Source organism: Heterocephalus glaber, unplaced genomic scaffold (genome assembly GCF_053883595.1).
Source record: "Heterocephalus glaber isolate CG9 unplaced genomic scaffold, H.glaber_assembly_v1.0 deba00001067, whole genome shotgun sequence".
NCBI lineage: Eukaryota > Metazoa > Chordata > Mammalia > Rodentia > Bathyergidae > Heterocephalus > Heterocephalus glaber.
In genome coordinates this window covers 5493637-5516366 of record NW_028258187.1, presented here as the reverse complement: position 1 = coordinate 5516366, position 22730 = coordinate 5493637, and the positions used below count along the sequence as shown (strand labels likewise).

The 22730-nt window shown below is 44.0% G+C and overlaps 1 protein-coding gene across 8 annotated transcripts in view; it reads right to left on the bottom strand.

Moving 5' to 3' along the window:
• Esrrg (estrogen related receptor gamma) overlaps window positions 1-22730 on the bottom strand; it is a 538714-nt gene that overhangs the window by 397728 nt on the left and 118256 nt on the right. For all 8 annotated transcript variants that reach the window (XM_087209790.1, XM_087209791.1, XM_013066531.3 and 5 more), the window contains one exon: window positions 9548-9638. The gene's annotated coding sequence lies outside the window, so the exon portion shown is untranslated. The remainder of the gene's footprint in view (window positions 1-9547; window positions 9639-22730) is intronic.

The following is a 22730-nucleotide window of genomic DNA, read 5'->3' as shown; positions in this document are numbered from 1 at the left end:
AGTAGGGTTCTGATGCATGCTACACGCTACACGGAGAAGCGCTGCAGACACTGTGCTAGTGAGTTAAGCCAGATGCAAATGGGAATCAGTGTCTGATTCCTCCTACATGAGGTCGGTAGAGTAGCCAAACCCAGAGGGACAGAAGGTAGAAAGGTACATGCCGGGGTTGGAGGAGAGGGAAGTAGGGACTTCCAGTGGGGTGGGTAGAGTTTCAGTTTGAGATGACGAAAAGGTCTATAGATGGATGGTGCTGATGTCTACACGGCAGTGTGAATGCACTTAATGCTGCTCAACTGCATGCTTAGAAATGGTTAAAGCAGTGAAGTTTCTTACAGCAATAAAAAGAAAGTAGTAGTGGAAGACAGCTTCTCCCCCAGCCTCAAATCTGCACATGAATGTCCAAGTCGCACCTGAATCAGCCTGACTGCTACATGGAAGCATGGCAGGCTCCATCCACAGGTGGTGGTGGAAGTTGTCACCTTCATTTTTCTTCCTCCCTCCCTCTCTCCCTCCTTTTCCTCCCTTCCTTCTTTCCTTCCCTTCTTCTTTCCTCCTAGAAATACTTATTGGTCACCTGGCTCCTTGGAGGCACAACCCTGGAACATGAGACTCAGGAGAATGCACAGTCTGGAGAAAAAGGGGCCATGGAGACGTAACGGTGAGCAGCCTCCAACCTAAGCCTTGGATGCCTGCGGTGGAGACCTGTGTGCTGCTGGGGCTTGGAGGAAATGTTGAGGCTGAGACCTGCAATTTGCACAGCCATGAGTTAGACAAAACCCAAGGGGTGTGCAGGACATTCCAGATGGAGGGGAAGAACGTGGGGCCTCGGGGATCACACAGAGGTGGCTGAGCTCTGGGTCCAAGGGCAGAGAAGCGCGGCCAAGCTGAAAGGCACGCAGAGGACAGAAGGTGGAGTCCCCATCCCTCTTTTATCTTGCATCTTTAATCTCTCCTCTGACCTATTTCCCTCTCCCTTGCACAGTCTCAGGTCTCTGCTGCATCCACACTGCTTGGCACATCACCAATTCATTCCATCTAATTCAAGTCTGCCCTGCAGCTCGAATACCGGGTGATCCACATTGTCAGCTAGACCAAGCCTGGGCTCTTCCTTTATAGGCTTGCTGGGAATTCCTGTCTCCTCCCGCCCACCCTCTGCCTTACATCCGGACTCCTTCTGGATCATCCCTAGCCTCGGCTTAGCTGCCCACAGCTCTGTTCCTAGAAGGAGCTCCTTCTCCCAGTCTTTGCTAGGGATGCTGTCAAGGATCTGGGAACTGCTAGGAATTGCAAGACACAGTCCCTGTCCTCCTGGAAATGTCAAACTAGTTAACAGCATGTAGAGACACATCACTGAAATACTCTGTTGTCAGGTGCAAGTCCTAAATGGTACCAACATACACATCACCACACAGCTTTTCTCTAGCCCAGGAGGTCGGGAAGGGGCATGGAAAGGAGCTTTAAGCCGAGCTCTGAAGATGAGGAAGTGGACTCCGGGTGCCAGAGGCTCAGGGAGGAAACGCTGAGCAGGAGGAACGGCGTTGCCGGTGGGAAGCACCTGGAGCCCATGGCGATCGCTCTGTGAGTGAAAGGGAGGAGGTAGATGTGTGAGGGACCCTGCTGTGGGGAGTTTCACTGGGCAATCCAGACAGACGATGGGGACCCACATGCTATTTCAGGGGAAAATGACATATGAAGCGATGTTAATCTGGGGGTGGAGGGAGGCTGGAAAGCCGAGGGGCTGAAGGGCGAATTCAGTCGGGAAGCATCCGTCACCATCTGGTCCCAAAGCGACTGGAGGAGGTCTGTGGGTGGATGTTCTGACATCATTATAACTTCAATTGTACATATTTATGGGAGACAGTGTGATAACTTGATCTATGCATTAGAAGGTACAGTAATCAGAAAATAGTAGTATTATTAAGCATTTAGAAATTTTTGATAATGCATATTTGTAAATATTGATAGGATATAGAGTGATATTTCAATACACGCATACGATGTGTAATGATCAGATCAGGGTAATTACCATTTCCATCTATTATCATCACTTTATATTTGGAGGGATCAAGCTCCTGTCTTCTAGGAAAAAGGAGTATTACAGATGCCACGCACATTCCTCCTGATCCCCAAGTAAGAATCCTTGCTCCCTTTGTCTCATCCCCAATAATTTGGAGGGTGTGCTTCTTGTTCTTACTGACCTATTATTTAGCTTTGTAAATTCCACTGTCATAATTTCCTTTCCCTTCACCTTAAAATTCCTTTTTATGGCTGTAGAAGTAACACTGATTTATTATAGAAAATTTGATAAAATTTCAAGAAAATAGTTCTCCCTTCATATTAAAAAGACTTTTCCTTGACAGAGATTCCTGTGTTCACCGCCACCTTCCTGACTAGTCTATGAAGTATGGAATCAAGATCATGTTGAAATAATACATAAAAGATTTAGACTAAAATGAATACTATTTTTCTTTCTTTCAAAGAGAAGCCAATCTAATCAAGACAAGAAAATGAGATGCCACAAGTAAAGCAAAATAAACACATTTGACTACAGCTCTATGATGAAAGGTAATAGGAAGCAAAATTAGAAGGTAAAAATAAAATAAGGAGACTTTTTGTAACACATTTTTAAAAAGGAGGTTAATAGTCTTATTATGCAACATGTTTCAACAACCAAGGTAAATGACAAGTATATTTCAACAGAAAAAATTGGCAAGAGAATATAGCATATAAATTAAGAATAAATTAATTAAGAAGATTCAGATGTTCAATGAAAATTATAAAATATCCTCAGTTGCATTAATAATTTTTAAGATGTAAACTGAAATAGCTGTAAGATACTATTTCCCAATAATAAGTTAGAAAAAAAACTCTAAGAGAATCATAGTTAATGAGGAATTGTTGGTGGAAATGTAAATAGGTCTAATTTCTTAAGATCCATTGATCGTTTCCTATAAAACTAAAAATGTAAATATGTTTTGGCTCAGCAATCCTGCTCAAGAGGTGTCCTACAGAGACATGGTCATGAGAATACTATTTACCTAGTACTACTGAAAGCCTCAATCAATCAATTAATCAATCAATCATCAATCAAGAGGATAAGCAAGATATCATTGCCAGGAGAGAAATAGTCAAATGTTCTACATCCCTTTAAGGAAATGCTAAATAGGTACTCACCTAAAAAGATGTATACGTTTAACAGCTAAACTGAGGATCTATATATGCTGTAGTTTCATTGTTTTCAGTTAAAAACTAAACTAGCTAGTTATGTAGATAGTCTCTATGAGCACTGGAATTTGTGGAAATGAACATTAATAGATTGGGAATAGTGACGACTTCCAAGTGGCTAAGACGGCACAGACCAAAGAGGCTGGAAACAACCAATTCTCTCTGCCTTTTCCCCCCTTTCAGAATATTTCTTTAAACCTTACCGTATCTATCTTAATCTTCAGCATTTAGCATTCCTCATAGTAGATGCTCAGGAAATGCTGGTGAAACAGAAGTGCTTTGGCAACCACCACGAACACTTAGCAATCTACCAGTTTCTTCCACTTGAGCACAAAGGACACCCATAGGTCACCTTTTGCTGGGTTATGTGTGACGTTTCCTGTATAATGATTAACAGCACCCCCTTTTGGTTACAAAGTGGTTCAATTTGGACAAGCACAGTTCCTCTGCTTGGCCAAAGCTCTAAACTAAGAACTTCAGCTTGACCATCTTTGAAATAGGATCAGGACGAATCCCTTATAAGGCTGCACCCAGCATTAGATGGTTCATTATATGTAGAGGACTTAAAAAGTATGGGGCACATAAAAATATCGTAGAAGTGTTGGCTATTATTCTACTTTCCAAATTTTCTATAATAAGCACACAGTCATGTGCCACTAAAGATGTTCTGCCAACAACGGCAGCGAATACAACGGTGGTCCCGTCAGCTTAGAATGGTGCTGAAAAATTCCTGCAGCCAGTGATAGAGCCATGAAAGAGTCTGGGTGCAATCATTACTTATGTGTTCAGTGATCTGGGGGTAAACTTACTGCACCAAGAACTGTATAAAAGGATAGCACATATGATTCCGCACAACTCGTAGTAACTGACAATAATAGTAACGGACTATTTTTCTTTTTGTACCAGGAATCGAACTTGGGACCTTGCACTTGTGAGGCAGTAGGCTGAACCACTGAGATAAATCCCTGATCCAATAAAGGACTATTTTACTGGTTCATGTATCCATTAGACTTTTATCATTATTTTACAGTGCACTCCTTTCTATTAAGAAAATGGTTGGAGCCGGGTGTGGTGGAGCATGCCTATAATCTCAGCACTTGGGAATTGGAGGCAGGAGGAATGCTGCAGGTTCAAAACTAGCCTGAGCTACATAGTGAGACTGTCTCAAAGAAAGTCAAAAATTGAATATAAATTTAAATTTTAAAATGTTTGCTGTAAAACACTAGGCCGTGTTTGCCATCTCTCCTGACTGCATGGAGCCACGTCCGGGAACTGACTCGCGGCATGCAGGATGACGTCAGAGCAGGCTGTGATGCACACACATGGCGAAATCCTTTTCCACAGCACCCTCTCCCCACCCCATGGAGCAACTCATGGATCTTGGCCCATTGCAACGATCAAAAGTATTTAAACAAAGCCAGGGCTCTCTGTGATTTCTAACTCATCTCTAAACCATTTTCCTACCTCCATGCCTTGCACATCATTGAGATGAAATCATTTCTTCAAGGTCACGCCAGCTTCTGATATTTTTCCATTTGGAGTTCCCAGTTCTTTCTCCACCTCCACATCCACCCTCATGTTGGTCTGGTAAATTTTAACAATCAGCTTTCAACTGAAAAGAGTCCCAATGTTCGGCATTTGCCAGCTCCGTGGCTGAAGTACTCCCTCTGTGGCTAGTGCCAGCCCCCAGCTGGAAGCCTGGTGTGTGGTGCCGGGGAAAGAAGCCAGCCACCATCCCACCATCCAGAGCCAAGGGCATCAGCGACAGCAAGTGTGGCCAATACTAACCGAGAAGTTGAGTGTTAAACACTCATCACTTTCATGTTAATGTAAGTGATGTAGTGTAAGTTTGTGTCATTTGATTTTCAATAATAACAACCACAGCTCACATAATTCCTAGAAATTTACCAACCTGCTTTCTTGGCAGGTGCAGGCTGTCAGATGCCAGTGACTCCTCTCCCTGAGTCTCCATTCTTGCTCCTTCTCCTGGTCCCCGGGGCTCCGGGTGGCCCCTTCTTTCCTGATGGTCCCCTGCCCTCCAGGCCTTCTTGCAGCGGACAGCGCTCCATGTCCCCTGTCCCACCCTTCCTGCCTCAGCACCTCTGCATGGGTATTTTAGTATCCTTGCCCCGGGTTATTTTGTGTATCATCCTCTCTCTCAACTCCACATTAGATTGTATTTGTTTTCACCAGTGAGAACCAACTGAGGAAAATGGGGACATGGTGTATATTCGAGACAGACTCGATACTCACTCCCAATGTCTACCTCACGTTAATTAGAGAACCACTATTTTATACACTACAGATTTCAGCACAGTGAATGTCTGCCACATAGTAGGTGTTCACTAGTTACTTATAAATTGAAGGATGTGCTATTTAAAGAAACTAAAACTCTGAACTAATTCAGTCATTAGTGAAAAGCACAGATGCTTTGTCAAGGTGGGCACAGTAACACACCTGCACTCACCTCAGAACCCTCTTCTCAGATGTGCTGGGCTCTCCTCCCACACACATCTCTTTTTCAGCAGCCAGCAACTGAGGGTCCTACAGTTTAACTCAGTGCCAACACTACCTACCTGGAGAGAGAGTCCTACCCCACATCTTTAGTGCCCAGTCCCACAACCCTGGCCCCACACCATTCAAAACTGGTTGGCCACCCCCAAATTTTGGTTTGCCTTGCCTATAAATTGGAGATTTCCATGACCCCACTCTCTGACTCCATTAATTTGCTAGAGTGGCTCACAGAACTCAGGGAATGTCTACCAGTTTATTATATTGATAAAGGATCCAGACGGACAGACAGAGGAAGAGGCACATGGGGAGAGGGATGCAAGGGGCAAAGAGCCTCCACACTACACTCTCTGCACGCCACCCGCTTCCGGCCCTCTGTGTCCCATCATTCAGAAACTCTCTGAACCCGAAGCTCAGGGACTTTATGGAAGCCTCATCAAGCAAGGGTGACTGATTGCTAATTCCATCTCCGGGTCCTGTCCCCTTCCTGAGGACCTCAGTGCAGCTTCTGATCGTGGCATGGTCTTTCTAGTGACCAGGATCCCAGAAGAATCCCCTCGGGAGAAGACAAGACACCCTGCCACACAGGAAGTTCCAAGGGATTAGGAGTTCTAAGCCACATGTTGGAGCAGGGACCACATGCACACTTCTTATGATAAAAATCACAATTCCATAATAGTTTTTTGTTGTTGTTGTTTCAGAGTATTTTGTGGTTTCTTACAGCATATGTCAATGGCGGTAGTAAAGTATGATAGGAAAAAGCAAGCGAAAATGTCAGGGAATCATTTCTCTTAAAGGAAATGAGCCAATGTCTTCTACCAGGGCCGTAATGCGCAAGCACATTACCATTAAGAGGATAAAGTGGTTGATGGGTTTATTATTGGGAAAGTGAACATTTGGAAATCCCTACTGTCACATTCTTAGAGACCTTGGGGATGTGTAAACACACACACACACACACACACAAACACACAAACACACATACACTAGGTATGACCAGATCATACAGTTCCTGCTAACCATTTTTAAACTCCAAGTGTGATGGCTATGAATGAGTTTCATTAGAAATAATGGTATTTAGAGATCAAATTGGTTTTCTCCTACTTACTTTGAAACAACATCATAATTACTTGTCTCTCATGGATCTCAAGAACAAGGGAGGAAAGAAAGGTAAAGAGAGCAAGAGAACATGATGGGCTTCATGTCCCCGTGGAAATTTTGTCTTCCACTAAACCATGAAGGAGAAGTATTAGTGGCAAAGCATATAAACCTATCTTTTAGGATCAAAGTTGCTAAATTACATCCTTTCTGAAACCAGAGGAGAAACTTCAGATAATCATTGTTCAAATCCCTTTGTATTCCCTGGCACATAACTAGTCATAGAAATTCATGAAGAGGATTCTCCAGGCCTCGGGAGTCTCATTGTGGGGTTAACCCCCTGTCACTTTCCTGAATGGCAGTGGTTGCCATCGCTTTTAAGTGGCACTGATATTTATCCAGAGAGAGAAGCACAGTTTTCAGACAGTCTCTTTAGCACAAAAAATAACTCAAAATTTAGCCCCACTTAGCCAGCACTAAGCCTTCTGCTAATCCTCAGTCATAAATACACAGCATTGACAAAGACATTAAAGATGGAAACAATAAAAATAGTCAGGAAGGGCAGAAAAAGATATTCCATCTCAGTTTGCAACAAAAAAGATATTAAATACCAATGATACAAAAATAGACTTGAACAGTTTGCTTTAAAAGCAAGAGGGGGTGAGAACACCCAGACTTCCGAAGATGGGTGTCTCTGATGTCTCATTGATTAGTTGATAGGTTTGCTGGGGAACGATTAGCCGATTAGTCGGAAGGTTTGAATTAGTTCCTGGAGTTCTGCCTCCTGGGAAGAGAATGCAATGCGAGTGGAGTGGAGTGGAGTCCTCTCGCCCGCCCTCTGTGACAGATGATATCTGTTTTCTCCTGTGAGTTTGAATTTAAGAGCCACTGAAGCTCGGCAACAGTATATTCTAGCTCAAATGAGCTGAAAATTGCATTCAATTTGAATTTCAAAAATAGAGGGGAGGAAGGGGGGAAAAACTCTCCCCACCCATCAAGGCTCCACGCTTTCCAACTACTTCCTGCTGCTTCGCCTCACTCTGCCAGGCTGAGGACCTGAAACCCAGGATGTGTTGCAGGGGAAAGAGCATCACTGGATGCCTGCCCAGTCTGAGTTTAAAAATAAACTTTTAATAGTCAAGATCAAAGCAAACCTCACTTCTATGCACATGCATAATGCAGAATGCGACCCACCAAAGAAAGAGATTTAGCTGTTCCAAACTCAAACTGGACTGCTTTCTTTTTTTTTCTTGTGTACTGCAGGGGTGCTAAAGGTGAAGGTGTTTTCCCCAGGAAGCTCTAGAAAAGCCAATTCATTGCTAAATTAATATTAATTCCCATGCAGCTCACTTAAGCCCTTCATTCCTTGTTGCTCCAGACCCCCGCCTCCTTTCACCTGTCTCTCATTACAAAGCAGATGTGTTCTTGAAAAGTTGACCGAGGGAGCCATTGATTTTTCAAATCAAATCATATTTTAAATGCTCTAAGAGAGTTGGTTATTTAAAGGAATCTTGTGATAAATTATTTTATGAAGCTAAGGTGTTTTTAGTGTGCAAATAAGTGCCCCTTCTGCACTGGCCCAGTAAGCATGAATTCGAAGCAGAGCCAGGCTGTCTCCCCAAAGCAGGGGACACCTGTCCTTTTTAGGGAGTAGGTTTACGTACCACCAATATTCACAATCGAAGGGATGCTATGCAAAACAACAAATGCCATTTCAGAATTGTAACTGAAGATCTGGGGCCAGGACTTGATTCTTTTGGGAGATTTCAGCTGAAGAAGCAGAGACAGCTCTACATTCATTCCAATCTGCTTCAAACACGGAAAGACATTCTCCCCTGGCTAAATTGTTCTCTATTGCACATTAAGCAATGTGGGTGCCGTGATAAAGGCACTTTCACCGCTGAAGCACCATTCGCCATCCTGCAGCAGGAATCTGCAGATTGTTCTTCGGAAATCTGACTCTCTCAGAGCGCACCATGGAGAACACCAGGGCAGGGAGCGCCCGGGACACTGTGTGTGGCAGGTGCTGGGGTCACAATGAGTCAGTCAAGCACCCTGCACTCCCATGATCCAAGTGGGAGAGGGGGCTCTAGAGGACAGACCAAGGAATCAATGGTAACCCAGGGGAGGAGGCGTTATATGATGCGCCTTCTGAAACAGAGTCAAGGAGGCTCAACCTTTAGAGGTTCTTGGGAAGAACTGGGTGTTCAGTTGGTAGCTAACAGCGGAGCAAGAACTCTTAGGAAGTTCGCAGAAGCCAGCACCAGAGAGAGCGCTTCCTATCTGAGGCACAGGACCAGATCTAAAGAAAAGAGATATTTACTTCCTACCCATCACCAAACGATCAGAATTAAGAGTCTGAGCCTGACAAGCACAGCTTACTCATCAGTATAGCAAATCAATAGAAACGAGCAAAACATTTCCCAAGGAGCCACAGCTCAGCGTGACACACCCGGTGACGCCTAGTGTGTCAGGATATCCCACAAAATAGAACACTTTAAGAGGACTGAAATGACATTTTTGCTATTTAAAGACAGAATGAGGGAAACATCAGAACCGCTTCATTTTCTTTACTAATGAAAGACTCGCCAAGGAATCAGGGGCAGCAGATAAAGATGCCAAGGGGCAGCCATCTGATGGGTACCACAGGCATTGCATCAGAAGGGTTTCTAAAGAACATTCCTGCTTCCTAATCTTACAGGGAACAGCTTACCTTTCAAGCCGCGACAATGTTAGCAGAGGACTTTTTCCTTACATCTTCATAATTGAATATTGTTCATTGATGAACCAATCAGTTGTCAGCTCTATTCATTTATGTGACGTGAGCAAGGATCCGACCCAAAAAAGGAAAACAAAAAAAGCAAAGTCAATTTTCTCAGCCACTGCATTTAATAAAATCTCCCAGCAAAAGAGTTAAGCACACATTAATAGCTATGACTTAGTGGGCTCTGACTCTAGCAAGTCTTTGATTTCCCTATATATACACCCAAGGCGGTATTAACACTCCAATGAAGGTACAGTCCTCATTTTTATTTTACATTTTCTTCCTTCTCAGCTTTATCTGATTTATCAATCTCCCGCTCCTCTCTTATTTATAGTGAATGCTCTGGTTAGGGTTTCAAAGCATTTCCCATTATAACACCCATTTATAACTTCCAGAGGAAAGAAATCTTCCAAGACCAATGGACTTTCTACTTGTTTCACATCAGTTTCAAAATATATTCATTCCTCCAAATGGGAAGTTTGTTTCCTATTTCTGTAGTCCTTAAAAAAGATAAAAGGGAACGGGCAGAAGAACACACGTGTTCTAACTGGGAGGACTGAAAGATTCTGTTTCAAATAACTCCATCGTGGGCTTTAACCAAACGTGCACATCATTTTAGGTAAAGTGTTTGTCTATCAAAAGAAGCTTCTGTGATTGGCCTGAGATTGCCAATATTTTACTAATTTTGATCTACAAAAATGGCAATTCCATATGATTCATCTGAACGCTTCCCAAACCTTTACCCTGATAGAAAGGGTCTGTCAAGAGCAACCAAGTGACCTTCTGGCTGCCCAAGTTCACAGGGGAGACCTGTGACCAACAGGTGCCTGGGAGGCCCCTCATAATTTGTTAGGTGCATGATCTCCTGTGGAGGAATTAATTAGGCAGGTGGCCAGGCCATTTCCCACTACACTCCAGGAAACATGGATACAGCCACAGCAGACTCTGGGAGTGAGGAATGCAAGGACAGGCTTGTGTGGGCCCTGAAGGCTCTCATAGGCTCTATACATCTACTCCCCATGGCACTTGCAGGCCACAGTTTTCCCTCTTTACTTTCAAGAAGAGAGTTTGAAAGGAAAACACTTGACAAATAATCGAGAACGAGTTTTCGGCTCCAATGTTCTCTTAATACCCCAATGCTACCAAAAGTAACCAAAATCATGCTTTGATCATTTGCTTTAATGCTAAAGGGAAAGGACTTGGGTCCTAGGAAACAAAGGGATGGTGTTGAAGTAAATTCTCACACAGAATGAAAGCTGAAGACCAGCTAAAGGCAGAGAGGAGGCTCCCAGTATAGACTGGGGTCTGGCTGCATCTGGAATCAGAGAGAGAAAGGAAGATCCTTTGCCCATACGAACTAGAGGGTGTTTCCAGGATTCTGCTGAATGAGGCAGGTGCCAGATGAGTGGATTGGGAGAACCCAATCTTATTTATTTTCTAGGACTGTGAACACGGGAGGCCTGTGAGTCAGAAAGCTGCAATCTGTGTAACTAGAAAGAAACCTGAGGAGAGAGCCCACTCAATTGGCACCCAAGGTCAGAAGCCCCAGGGAGTCAAGTTAGGCTGTTATTTCTTTATTTTTATAAGAAGGCTTAGGACTTGCGGTGTCCAGAAGGATATGGGTCAACATAAGTCCTGCAGGTGCAGATTTCCACAGCGCCGTTGCTGTCAGAGCACGATGCCAACGGCCATGACCAATGCCATTGTAGATGTCAAGAGTGAAACATATCACATGACACTCATCAAACTCTAACTCTGAAATTGATGAGCATTCAGAATAACACGGGCACTCCAATACTGATGCTGGGAACCACACCTGCGGGTTCTCTGAACGTAGGCATTTAACTCGGGAGAGACAGGGTCTGGGATGTGGAAAGACGCCAGGACGTTGGAAGAGTGTGTGGAATTTGTTCCTATTAACTCTACGAGCTCCTTCTATTAGAAACTGCAGTACACAGCTCCCTGGGTTGGCCCTCCTTTAAGTGCTGACAACCAACCCAACTACAAGATTTCTTATTCAACACAGTGGATCCGTTACTGAAGGGTGGGCTCTGTAAATAGCCTTTAGGAATCAGTTGTGGTGTAATCTGGAAGGATTTGTGAGTAACCTGGAAAACTCATGACCATTTACCCATTTTTCCCCTGAATGCAAAGATTCTGAATTCCAAACAACCAGCTGTAAAAAGTAGACTGGGTCATAACTGTTTCATAAACAAAGAATTGCTTAGAACAATGACGGCAAACCTTTTAAGAGACGAACTGCAACCGGAAACGCACTTATTTATCGCAAAGTGCCAACACTGCAATTAAACCTGAATACTGAGGTTTTAGTTTAGAAAAAAACAACTCTCATCTAACATCTTTTGTCTTAAAAAGAAATAACATGCATGCTATAGGTTCACCACCCCTGACTTAGACCTAGTTAATTACTGAGCTTGGACAGACAAACTGACAACAGAGGTATCCAGGATTAAGAACTTCCAGGTGGAGTCACTTGGATTTTGCAACTTGGGGACACCTTCCTTGGGTCTCAGTGGGAATGGTGCCGTGCACGAGGGTTACAAGTGAGACGGTGGATTCCTTTCCTTATCACACAGGATATTTTACAGTATATGAAGATAACTCCAGGGTCTCTTCACCCACAAAGTTGCTGACTCCGAGGCAACAGGACTTACACCTTACCCACTCCATCCTCTGTCACCACCACCATCACCTCTGCATTATTTTAGACATCTCCGCAGGAGGGGAGTTAGATCTGCCCTTCTGGTCCTGAGCTGGTCTAAGAATGGACATTCCAACAGAAAGAGAGGCCACTTGGCACATGGCACTCCTAAGACACAGTCACATTGCAGTGCAGCTCAACCATGACCAACACAGCTGTCCTTGGCGAAAAGCACATCTTTAATTCCAAACACTTAGGAGTATATTCTATGGGGTGGAGTTACCTGTAATCTTACACCCAGGTACAAAAGCCTGAGGTTCACACGCTTGCAAAAAGTAAATGGATAGTAAAAGTAAAGCTTTTTAAAAAGGAGGCACAAAATTAATCCTTTGATCCTTCTAAAGATAACCTCAGTATACAGTCAGGTAATAAAAGACAAACCAAAGGACTTGCTCAGCTGCCCAGATTCCCTCTGTGTATTGTTCGTGTTAGTCTAAACTGGTTTAGATTGTGTGGGTAGCAATGGGCGATCAGAAAAGTTTATTCTGGGCAAGCACAGTTTGTACAAAAGATCTACCTTAGGTTGCTGGAAGATGTGGGCAAAGACACCTTCAGCCCTGGAAGCCAGCCCTAGTGAGGGAGGAAGCAGAGTGAGATCATCCACGTGACACCCTTTTAAGGAAGAGTGTTGGAGGGTGTGCCGGTTTCATGACTGGATGGTGAGCCATCCATTCAGATCCTGTGTTACAGTGATGCATATACAATGTCAGAAGTCCAAATTTAGCTCTCCCAATATCTGTCACTTCCCAAATTCAGTAATATTGGCTACCTTCTGTTGCAATTAGAGAAATTTTGAGAAAGCTCTTCTGGGAGGACAGAATATTCTAAAAATACGTGTTTTGTTTACTAAGTCAACTGGGATTCTTGATTTTAACACTTGGCCAATTATTCTCTTCCCACTTTGGCCCTGGAAATGTACAACATTAGGAAGGGAAAGGAAGGGGGTATGGAACTGAGGAGAAAATAAATAAGTGAAAGGCTAAGAGAAATAATGGAAAGGAACAAGAATGTTGATAAAGAGGAAGCTTATAGCTTTCATTCAGATGAGCTCAGAACACCATGAATGCACCCAAGTGGCTCCACCCTCTCCTGGGTCTTTCATGCCATTCCTGCAAGAGGCAAAACTCCTGATGATGGAGACCCTGGACACGATCCACCAGCACCCTCATTTTACAAAACAGGAAAAGGAGGTCCTAGAAGGACTCGCAGCTCACAAGGTCAGGACTGGAAGCCATGACCATGGGGGACCAGCTGAACATTCTACCAACCATGGCCCCTAAAAGCAGTCACGGCTTTCCCAAGTCTTAGAAAATGGCCAATGCCACCCACGGAGCATTAAGATGGAAAATCTCTTCTTCAGGGGATCCAGAGCACCTTGCAGTATTAGAACCTGCAGGTGCAGCTGGCAGTGGACACAGCCGAGGATGACTCTGCTCCTCAGGAAATGAGGCCTTCAGAAAGAGCCTGCAGCACATGGAGAGGGACAAGTGCTCCACCCACTTGTGCCAGTCCCAACAAACCATCTGTGATGGTGATTATGGCGTAACAGTTCAACAGATTCATTAAGAGTCTCCAGTACATCAGTACACCTAGATGGACAGCTCCCTCTATCTGTAATAAAATAAACGGAATGGGATACAATACATGAGCAATACCAAGTGCTAGGTGAGAGCTAAACCCAAACCAGACGGCATGTGTTCCATCAAGGAGGCAAAGCAACAGAACGGGGAGGAAAAGCAAGTTTTACCAAGCGGGAGGAGAGCAGAGAGTGCTGAGGGGGGGAAAGCACGCAGCGGAGGCATCTGCTCAATCAGTACCTATTTTCAGAATTTCCTTCAAGCTGGCTTGGACTGAGAACTATCAATTATTTAAAGGATGTAACATGATGCTTCCTTTGTTGAAGCAAATCTGCAAGCAGACCCCGAGAGAAAATAAAAAATGAATTAGGAGGAATTTATTAGTGTGCTTGAAGAAAACAAAGACTTAGCTATTGGGATTGACTCTGCCTCAGAAATAGTTCAGTTCTGTCTCCTAAACTCCACTACCCCTTTTACCCCCTTGCCTTCCCATTTATATATTTTCTACAGTAGATCACACACAAAAGGAGGGGATGAATCATTTCCTAAACTTCTCCTTTCTCTTCAGATTCAGCTTTGATGTATTATCTTGATTTAAATAACAAACACACTAATCTGTAACACTGTTTACCAAGGAGCATTTTAAATGAAAGATACAAGAAACTGCATCACTCCACATTTTAAAGATGACTTTAGACTCCGGATCTCATAAAAAACAGCCCTCAGTGTTCTCTGCTTTTGGCTGCTATATTTCAGTCCAGTGAATGAAATTCAATTAGTGGGCTTTGTACTTAGGACATTATGATTCTGATGGCCGGTCTGATCACAGCGGGTGTGCCAAGCCCTAGCTCTGATTTTTGGCAATCCACGGTTAAAGGAAAAATTCGACAGAGTGGGCTGGCATGGGGGAAGTTAGTGTTTCCGAGGAACTTACCTTATGCCATCATTAGGAAATCTGAGAGGAGGAAACCAGCTCCCTGGACAGCTCATTAGCATTATTAACTAATCAAATGAATTAACTGTCGGAGAGGCCCTGGTACCTGAGTCTGTCATTACCCATTTTAATACTTTCCAAAAATAGCCACTGCCCCATTATAAACCAGTGACTGACCAGAACCCGTGACCATAGGGTTTGCTCTGGCTCAGCTTGCACCCCAAAGACGCAAAGCAGAGACGGGGACCTCAGTGATGCCAACACGACCCTCCGGATGAAGCCAAGTAAGGCCCTGGGCCTTCGCAGTGAGGCCTTGCGGGCAGCATCAGTCTACGTCCAGGACTTCAGAGACAAGTGCAGGTGCAGCCCACAGGACTGCAGCACAGTGCGTCTCCTGCGCTCACCTGTCACGTGCACCACTGCGGTGACTCAAACACCGCCTCTACGGCCACACTGGCCAAGCAGAGCGGTCCCCAGATTGTCACCCTGCCTGGTTCTCTGGACAGCAAAAGTGGAGAAGCAACAATGGGACGTTTCGGGAGGACACTCGTACAGCCATCAGGCTACTAATAACCACCCTGCTTTACCAGCCAACTGAGATCTGGGCATCCAAGTGAGTTTCAGAGTTGTCTTAAAACACAGATCAGAGGCTCAGGTTGCAGCTTGGGTTAGGGCAGGTGTTTAGCACACTGGAGGCCCCAGGTTCAATTCCCAGCACTGACAAAACAAAATGTGCACGGGCCAGCGCGTGTTGCTCTTGGCTTTTCTCCCCGGGGGTGACACCACCATCCAACCCATTCTCCAAGCAGAGAGAAGGGCAGCTGCATAGCTCGGTTTTCCATCATTACCATTACCCGTCCCATTCCAAGTCCTTCCTCCTTCTTGGGAAACAATGACGGAAGCAATCACATGAAATCACCTATTCTGGAAGAGACACTCCTCCTTGCAAAGCTGCTTGACGCACTTTAAATATTGTCTGACAGTGATCTGAGACAGGGCAGATGGGCAGCCAGGACGCACTGTGCTCTTGGGGTGGTTTTCTCCTGGCTCAAGGCTGAACACCCACATCTGTGGCTGCTACGAGGTGGTATGGCACACAGTGAAGTGAATCTTCCTTTGTGTCACAGACCCAGGGGACAACACACGCGAACTCCCTTCCCGTGAACGGGCTGGCTCCCACGGGGTGCTCAGAGTTCCTCAGCCGCTGCCCAGTGAGTGACTTGCTCAGGCTTCCAGGAGCTGGGTCTCAGCGCTGCTTCCGGACTCCACATTCCAGACACTCACCTCGGTAGCTCGAAATCAGCCCCAGCGTGAGGATTTACTCCAGCGACTCAGCAAACCACAAGCACTAGGCGAGGCTGTCCGATTACCCACACACCTCTGAATAAAACCTCCATTTCACTGTTTCCTCCTTGACACCTTGGCCTGTGCTGCCTCAAGCCCATCTTTCTCTTCTCCTTTCCAGCAGCTCCCAAACTCCATGCACCCTGCACACAGTTAGCCCTGCTTGCAACTCATGTTGTCCGAGCTGGGGCGTCTCAGGGACAGGATGCGCTGCACGCAGAACACAAAGCCATCCCGCACCACTCTGCACGCGTGACCTTGCAGCGACCTTGGACACTGCTCACTGGTGACACAAAAGCCATTTGACTTGAGATCAGTGTCCACAGCACCACTTGGAAGAGATCGGTCCCAGTCAGGAACACTCATCATGGACTTACGGGAAGGACAAATGAACTTTTACTGTGTTTGAATCACTAAATATTGGGGTGTTTGTTGGATACTCGAGTCACTATCACCATAACTGAACACTCCTCTTTTGTTTTTTCAGCACTTTCCTTTCCTCACACCAGTGGACCTGATAAATACAGGGATCAAGACCAGGCGGGACTGGGAACACAGAACTGGGGCCCCTGGAGTGACCCCGCTTCCTCATGGCCCTATTGATTTCACAGGAGCCTTTGGCTGCGGCTTGGGCGATTCATCTCAAGTTGTCAGCTCTGAAGTTGTTACTGCCCTAAACTTGCAATACCAGGCGCTTCTTCTTTTTCCCTTCAATGATGTCACCTAAATGAGATGTTCCAATTTAGAATCATTTCCACGTTAGAAATATATGAAGAATCCAATCCATATGCCCTACGACTTGTCAAGGAAATTAACTATAAAGACAGTATCGATATTATACAATTAAAATGAGAGCTCTTAACATATTTAATTTCCCCCTGACCTGACTTTCTTCAGTCATTATGGACAAAAAGCATGAATTCATTATTTGCAAATAGCCCGGAGTGCTTAATGTATTCTAGACGTAAGCGAGACACTGTCTCATGCTCATGAGACACATGCACACACATACATTTCACCATGTGTCTCCATCAAGGGCAAAAATAGTAATGAAGGAGCCATTCCAAGTCGTTCACAATGGAGACTTAGTATAGTAGATCTATAAACATAAACATATTTTAATGCGTATATTTTATCTTTCCATAACACTCATAAGGGAAGGAGAGAAGGAAATGAGGGAGAGAAAAATTTTAAAAATTATTTTAACCTTTCCAGATTACTTACTATATAAAGCACCCCACCGCGCCCCCCCATAAATTTGCATAAGGAATCTATTTGGGGCTGTTTTGGATTGTTGTGTTTTTTAAAATTTAACAATCATAGCTCTGGAGCTTAATCACTTGTATGTGTTAAAAAACCAGATGGTTCAAGTGGGTGTTTGTTTACAAGCTCGCTCCACAAGGTTTCTGGCTTCCTTTTAGACCCAAAACTGAATATTTCAATATTTCAACTCAGAAAGGAGGCAATGAGGAATAAATAAAAAAGAAAGAGAAGCAGCCACTGGATTTCCCAGGTCCTGGGGCTTCCTGCTTCCACTCTGCTCGGCCACCCTCTAAATTTCCAAGCCACGAAAGGAAGTGGCTTGATGGGACCTTGCCTCCTCCTTTGAGAAACCTTTGCTACTATTCCACTTACTTTTCGCTAAGTAAACCTGCAGCCGTTTCGGGTTGGCCAGCAGTGGCAGAATGGTTAATGTTCAGGAAGCAAAGAGCGCTGGAAACTTGGGCGGGCAGTATTTTCTCTCTCTCCTTTCATCTCCATCCAGAAGGCGGCAGTGGCAGTGGCAGTGGCTGTGGCTGTGGCAACAGTGCAGGGAGCCAGGGACAACAGGAAACGACATCCTAGAGCTTCTGGAGGGCCCGGTTCGAGGACGAGGACGAGGACGCAGTGTCCTTTTCTGCAGCGTCCCCTGACTCTGTCCAGAGCAGTGCTCAGCCCCTGGAGAGAGCGGGCGCTTCAGAAGGAATGCGAAGCACTGAAGTGTGCACAGGCCACTGCTTCCCAAGCGTCCAGCCCACCCTTGTAAAAGCATAGAGGACAGCAGAACAACTGGTGTCCCCACCCGGTGGGCGCTCCCTGGAAGCACCTTGTGCGAACGGAGGGTGGGTTGGTGAATATGACCATTCTCTTCCGGTTCTAACGATCTCCAGACTTGATTTAATATGTGTCATTAGTCTTTACAAGGTACAGTTAGGAACACCTAGATAAATTAGCACATTCATGATTTACATGACTGTTTTGCCTCCTGTTCTGAAAGAAACATTTAAGAGCTTTTTCATTGTTTATAGCCTTTAATAAAGTGGAGTGTCTGTGGTGAAATTCAAACAGACTTGAAATACTGTCCTGATTTTCAACTGAAGAAATCAAGCTTACAAAAGACACTTGTGCCTGGCATCCGGGTCCCCCATGTAGTAATCCATCCTCAGTTAAAACTGCTGGATAAACTAATAAATAGCAACCGGCTCCGTATCAAGGTGAAGATCCAGCTTGTACACCGAAGCTTAAATAGAAACTCAGTTCCTGATTTGCTACCTACCCTTCCACTGTTCCAAGCGTTAATTATTCATATTTGCAATGTGAAGTGTTCTACACAATTATTAAAGATGTTTATTCTGTTAAGGAGATGGGAACTATATAGCAGCTCGTATCTGAGAAAAGCGTAGTCAATACCTGCAAAAAACAGAGCCTTCTGTGAATAAGACCAGAGTGGGAGGTCAGAGGTCATCACTGCAGGAAGCCGAAAATGCTTCCAGGAATTCTCATTATTGGTCTTAGCCTTAGGCAGAAAGCACACTTTTCTGAATTAAAAAAAAAAAAAAAAAAAAATATATATATATATATATATATATATATATATAGTCTCTGCTTAATGAAAGGTCACAGAACTTTCTCAAGATGTTAACCATGAAATTTAGTTCAAAATGTGTGGTCATGTGCAATGTGAATGTTTACAACCAAGAAATGACTTCCTCTAATCGCTAATCATACCCCTCTAGTGGACACTGGTAAAATCTCCCGAGGGCTCCATGCACCGAGAAGGCCTCTGCAGACCACAGCAGAGGAGAGGCAGGGCCAGGAAGCGTCACTGCAGCCACGATTTATGTTCTAGATGCTGTCAGCAGCGGCATGTTCATTTAGCATGAGACTCAAGTTATTCAGGGACTTAGATGATGCAGAAAGTGTCAATAATGATGTTACTATTTATTGCCCAATAAACTACCCTTTGAGCAATATTAGTAGCGTTAAGCTTAGGTAGCACTCCTAGTATTAATGCCTTAATACAGATATATGGCTACAAGCATAGTTTACAGCACGGAACATAAACACAAATCCGGTGATACTAATAAATCACTTTCTTGGCTGCTTAAAAACATACTGCCAAAATGAGCTTCCCGCATTACACAATGGAGCAGAAGGCAGTGATATATATTTAAATTTTCCATTTTTAAGCTGTCACTCAAAAACTTTTCATACTTTTTTTAGCTTATTGATCTTACCGGCTTGCGATAAGACTTCAACTGCATGGTTGGGCTGTTTTTAGTTTCTGCTTCTTATTAAAAGAGCTAAATCGGGAATCATAAAGTGCTAGTAATTTAGCAGTTTTCAATAGAAATGAAAGCTAAAAACAGCACCAAAATAGTGTAATCCTCATGTTTTATTGCCTTAGAATCCTAGATTTACCTACTATATAGCATAATAATAGGTATTACTGAACCACGTTTCTCTTTTTCTCTCTGGTATCTATCTGTCTGCCTCTTTATCTATACTGGAAAAGAAAAGCTTACATTAAATACATTAAAATAATTGTTAATAAACAAAGTTTCTGATCCTCATTACATATTTATGCACAGAAACACACACATATAGATTATGCATTTTATATTCCTCTTCCTTTAATTTATAAAGAAATTCCTTAATATTTTGGCTACTCTATCTTAAATAAATATCCTACATCAAAACAATCAACAGTCCGGGGACTTAGCTCAAGTGGTTTCGTCGCCTGCTGCGCAAGCGCAAGGACCCGAGTTCGATCACCGGTACAAAAAAAAAAAAAAAAACCAAACAAACGATCAAAATGGCATCATCAGAACAGCCAGTGATGGGCCAGGTCTGATCAATCAGCTTGTGTGATGGCCTCCGCCCTACCCACCCCACATCCACACTGGGTTTCGGGTGAAAACTAAATAAATAACCTAACCAGGACACTTTCCAATGCTGACTGGACTCGGGACCTTGCTCTCAGAAGCCCATGCCCTCTCTCCGTTTGACTTTCTACGTGCTCTGCAGCCCAGTGTGACTTGTTGCTTCCTTCAGCACCGGCCAAGAAGTTCAAGCTCAGCGTGGAAGGGACGGTGGCTCTCAGAGCTAATTGCTCATATTTTGCAAAGGGCTGCATGACAAGAGGAAGCCACAGCCCGGCAAGGGCAGGATCGGTCACAAATCCTCCCATGATAAATGAGTAGTGTGGCCCTGGCCAGGAGTCTTGCGTAGTCCTGAATCCTGCCCACTCGGATATGACAACGCACGACACCCTCCCGTGGTGGCTTCGTGAGCAGGCTGACAGTGGCAAGTACCAAACAGCTATGGGACTGTCACCACCATTATATCTAACTTCTAAGAGGGTGCTGAAGCTATGCAGGATAGCGAAATCTGTTAAAATTCTAACTTAATAAAGGAAAGACTTGTTTTCTTAGTGTATCTAAAATCATTGGTCTTCCATAATACATCTTGTTTACTTGTTAGTTCCTGCTGTCAATGACTAAGCTTCCTGCAACATTTCTGAGCCCCAAATCTTCCCTGGCACTACCTTGGTGCCAGTGTACCACGCGGACACCACCATGAGCCTCTCATCACAGCCAGCTCTCCTACTGCTTCTCCGAACAGCGCCTCGCAACCCCCCAGCCCTTCGCATGGGAGGTCAGCTGTTCTACAATCTACCTATGCATAGGGGAGTGTGCACACCCAGCCACAAGGGGCATTTCCATTCTCCTCGGCATAAATATGGCGATGCGTGGGCAGCCTAGTGCTTCCCTGACAGCCACCGGGAGTGGTAGCTACAGTGACCAGCGGATGTCCTAGCTTCTCCATGCAGAAAGGTATTCAGCACATGTAATAATTATCCATCCATCTCGTTCACACTACAGGCATGGCAATGCAATTTTAGCCTTATAATCAAGACCATATGACAAAAACCAAGGCCATTAGGGACCAATTTCAAGCATTCTCTGCGAGACAATGATTTTCCAACTGCACTTACATAAGCTGAGTATTTACCTCTGTGTGACCGCACCTGCTCTTATCTACGTAACCTCCCTGTTTCCCAAAGCTTTTCTTGGTAATGCAATAGAGCAAAGTTTTAAAGCCTTGCTGGCATTTTTTTCCCCTTCATTAATTTTTTTTTTCATTTCCCAAAGCATAGCATAAAAATGCTGAGGGCAAAATTTCTGCTGTGGCAGTGACCACGTTTCAGAGATTTGCTTTTCTCTCTCTTTCTTATTTGTCCCTTCCACCCAGTTCCATCCCGCCTCTTGGCCCTGATTGCTCTCCTCAGAACTGAAGCTTGGTCTCCCAGCCCATAATTACTCCACGTGGACTTCTGACCTCACCACATCGGGTCCAGTGACATAATAATGTTGTGTCCGAAAGGACAGGATGTCACTGCCAGTCCCAGAGCCCAGCGGCAGAGGGTCCACTTATAAAGGAGAAAGGATTCAAAAACTGTTCTGAAATTACATTAAACATGATGGAAATATTCCTTCATCTTTTATTCTAAAATATCTACAGAAATGAATAAATCAGTGCCCTTTTCAACAGATATAATTATAATACTAAAGGTAATATGATTCATCATTAATAATTTACCAATTTCAAGGAAAATGAAAATCATGAAATTAATAAGAAACAACATTAAATACCTATGCAAAATGAAAAATGAGCTAGTCATGAGTAAAATGACAGCATATTTTACTAGCATACTTTAGATTTCCGACAAACTCAGTTCTTCTTTTCAGTTGTTAAAGGCAGAGAAATTATCCCTAAATATTAATTGTCATTTGAGTTCTTTAGCTTATAAGTCAGATTGTATCATTATGTTTCACCTCAACATTTTTTAAAATTATGAGACAGCAGACTTGTGAATGAATGAGTCCAGTAGTATTTTTAAATGCAAGTCTGCAAGGGTTTATTTTTTAATACTCTAAATAATAACTCCACATAATAAAAAAATTTCTGAACCTCAATATTATCCCCTCTCCACTGCAGAAGCATCCACACATTTTGGTGAGTATTTCCCAGAAAGCTCTATAAAGATATTCTCTCTACCTATTGGTACCACCAGAACCAATTTCACTTTGATTCATTCTCCACTCTGGAAATACCGTCTCTACTTCTACTTCTTGCAGCTTAATTTAACACAATGAATCTTGATCCCTTCTAGGGAAACAGGAACAATGCATTATGCACTCAGAAGCTCCTAATCATACAATGTAGGCATTGTACATAAGGGGATCTGACATACAGTGAATTAAAGACCAAGGGTTGGGCACCATCAGTGAA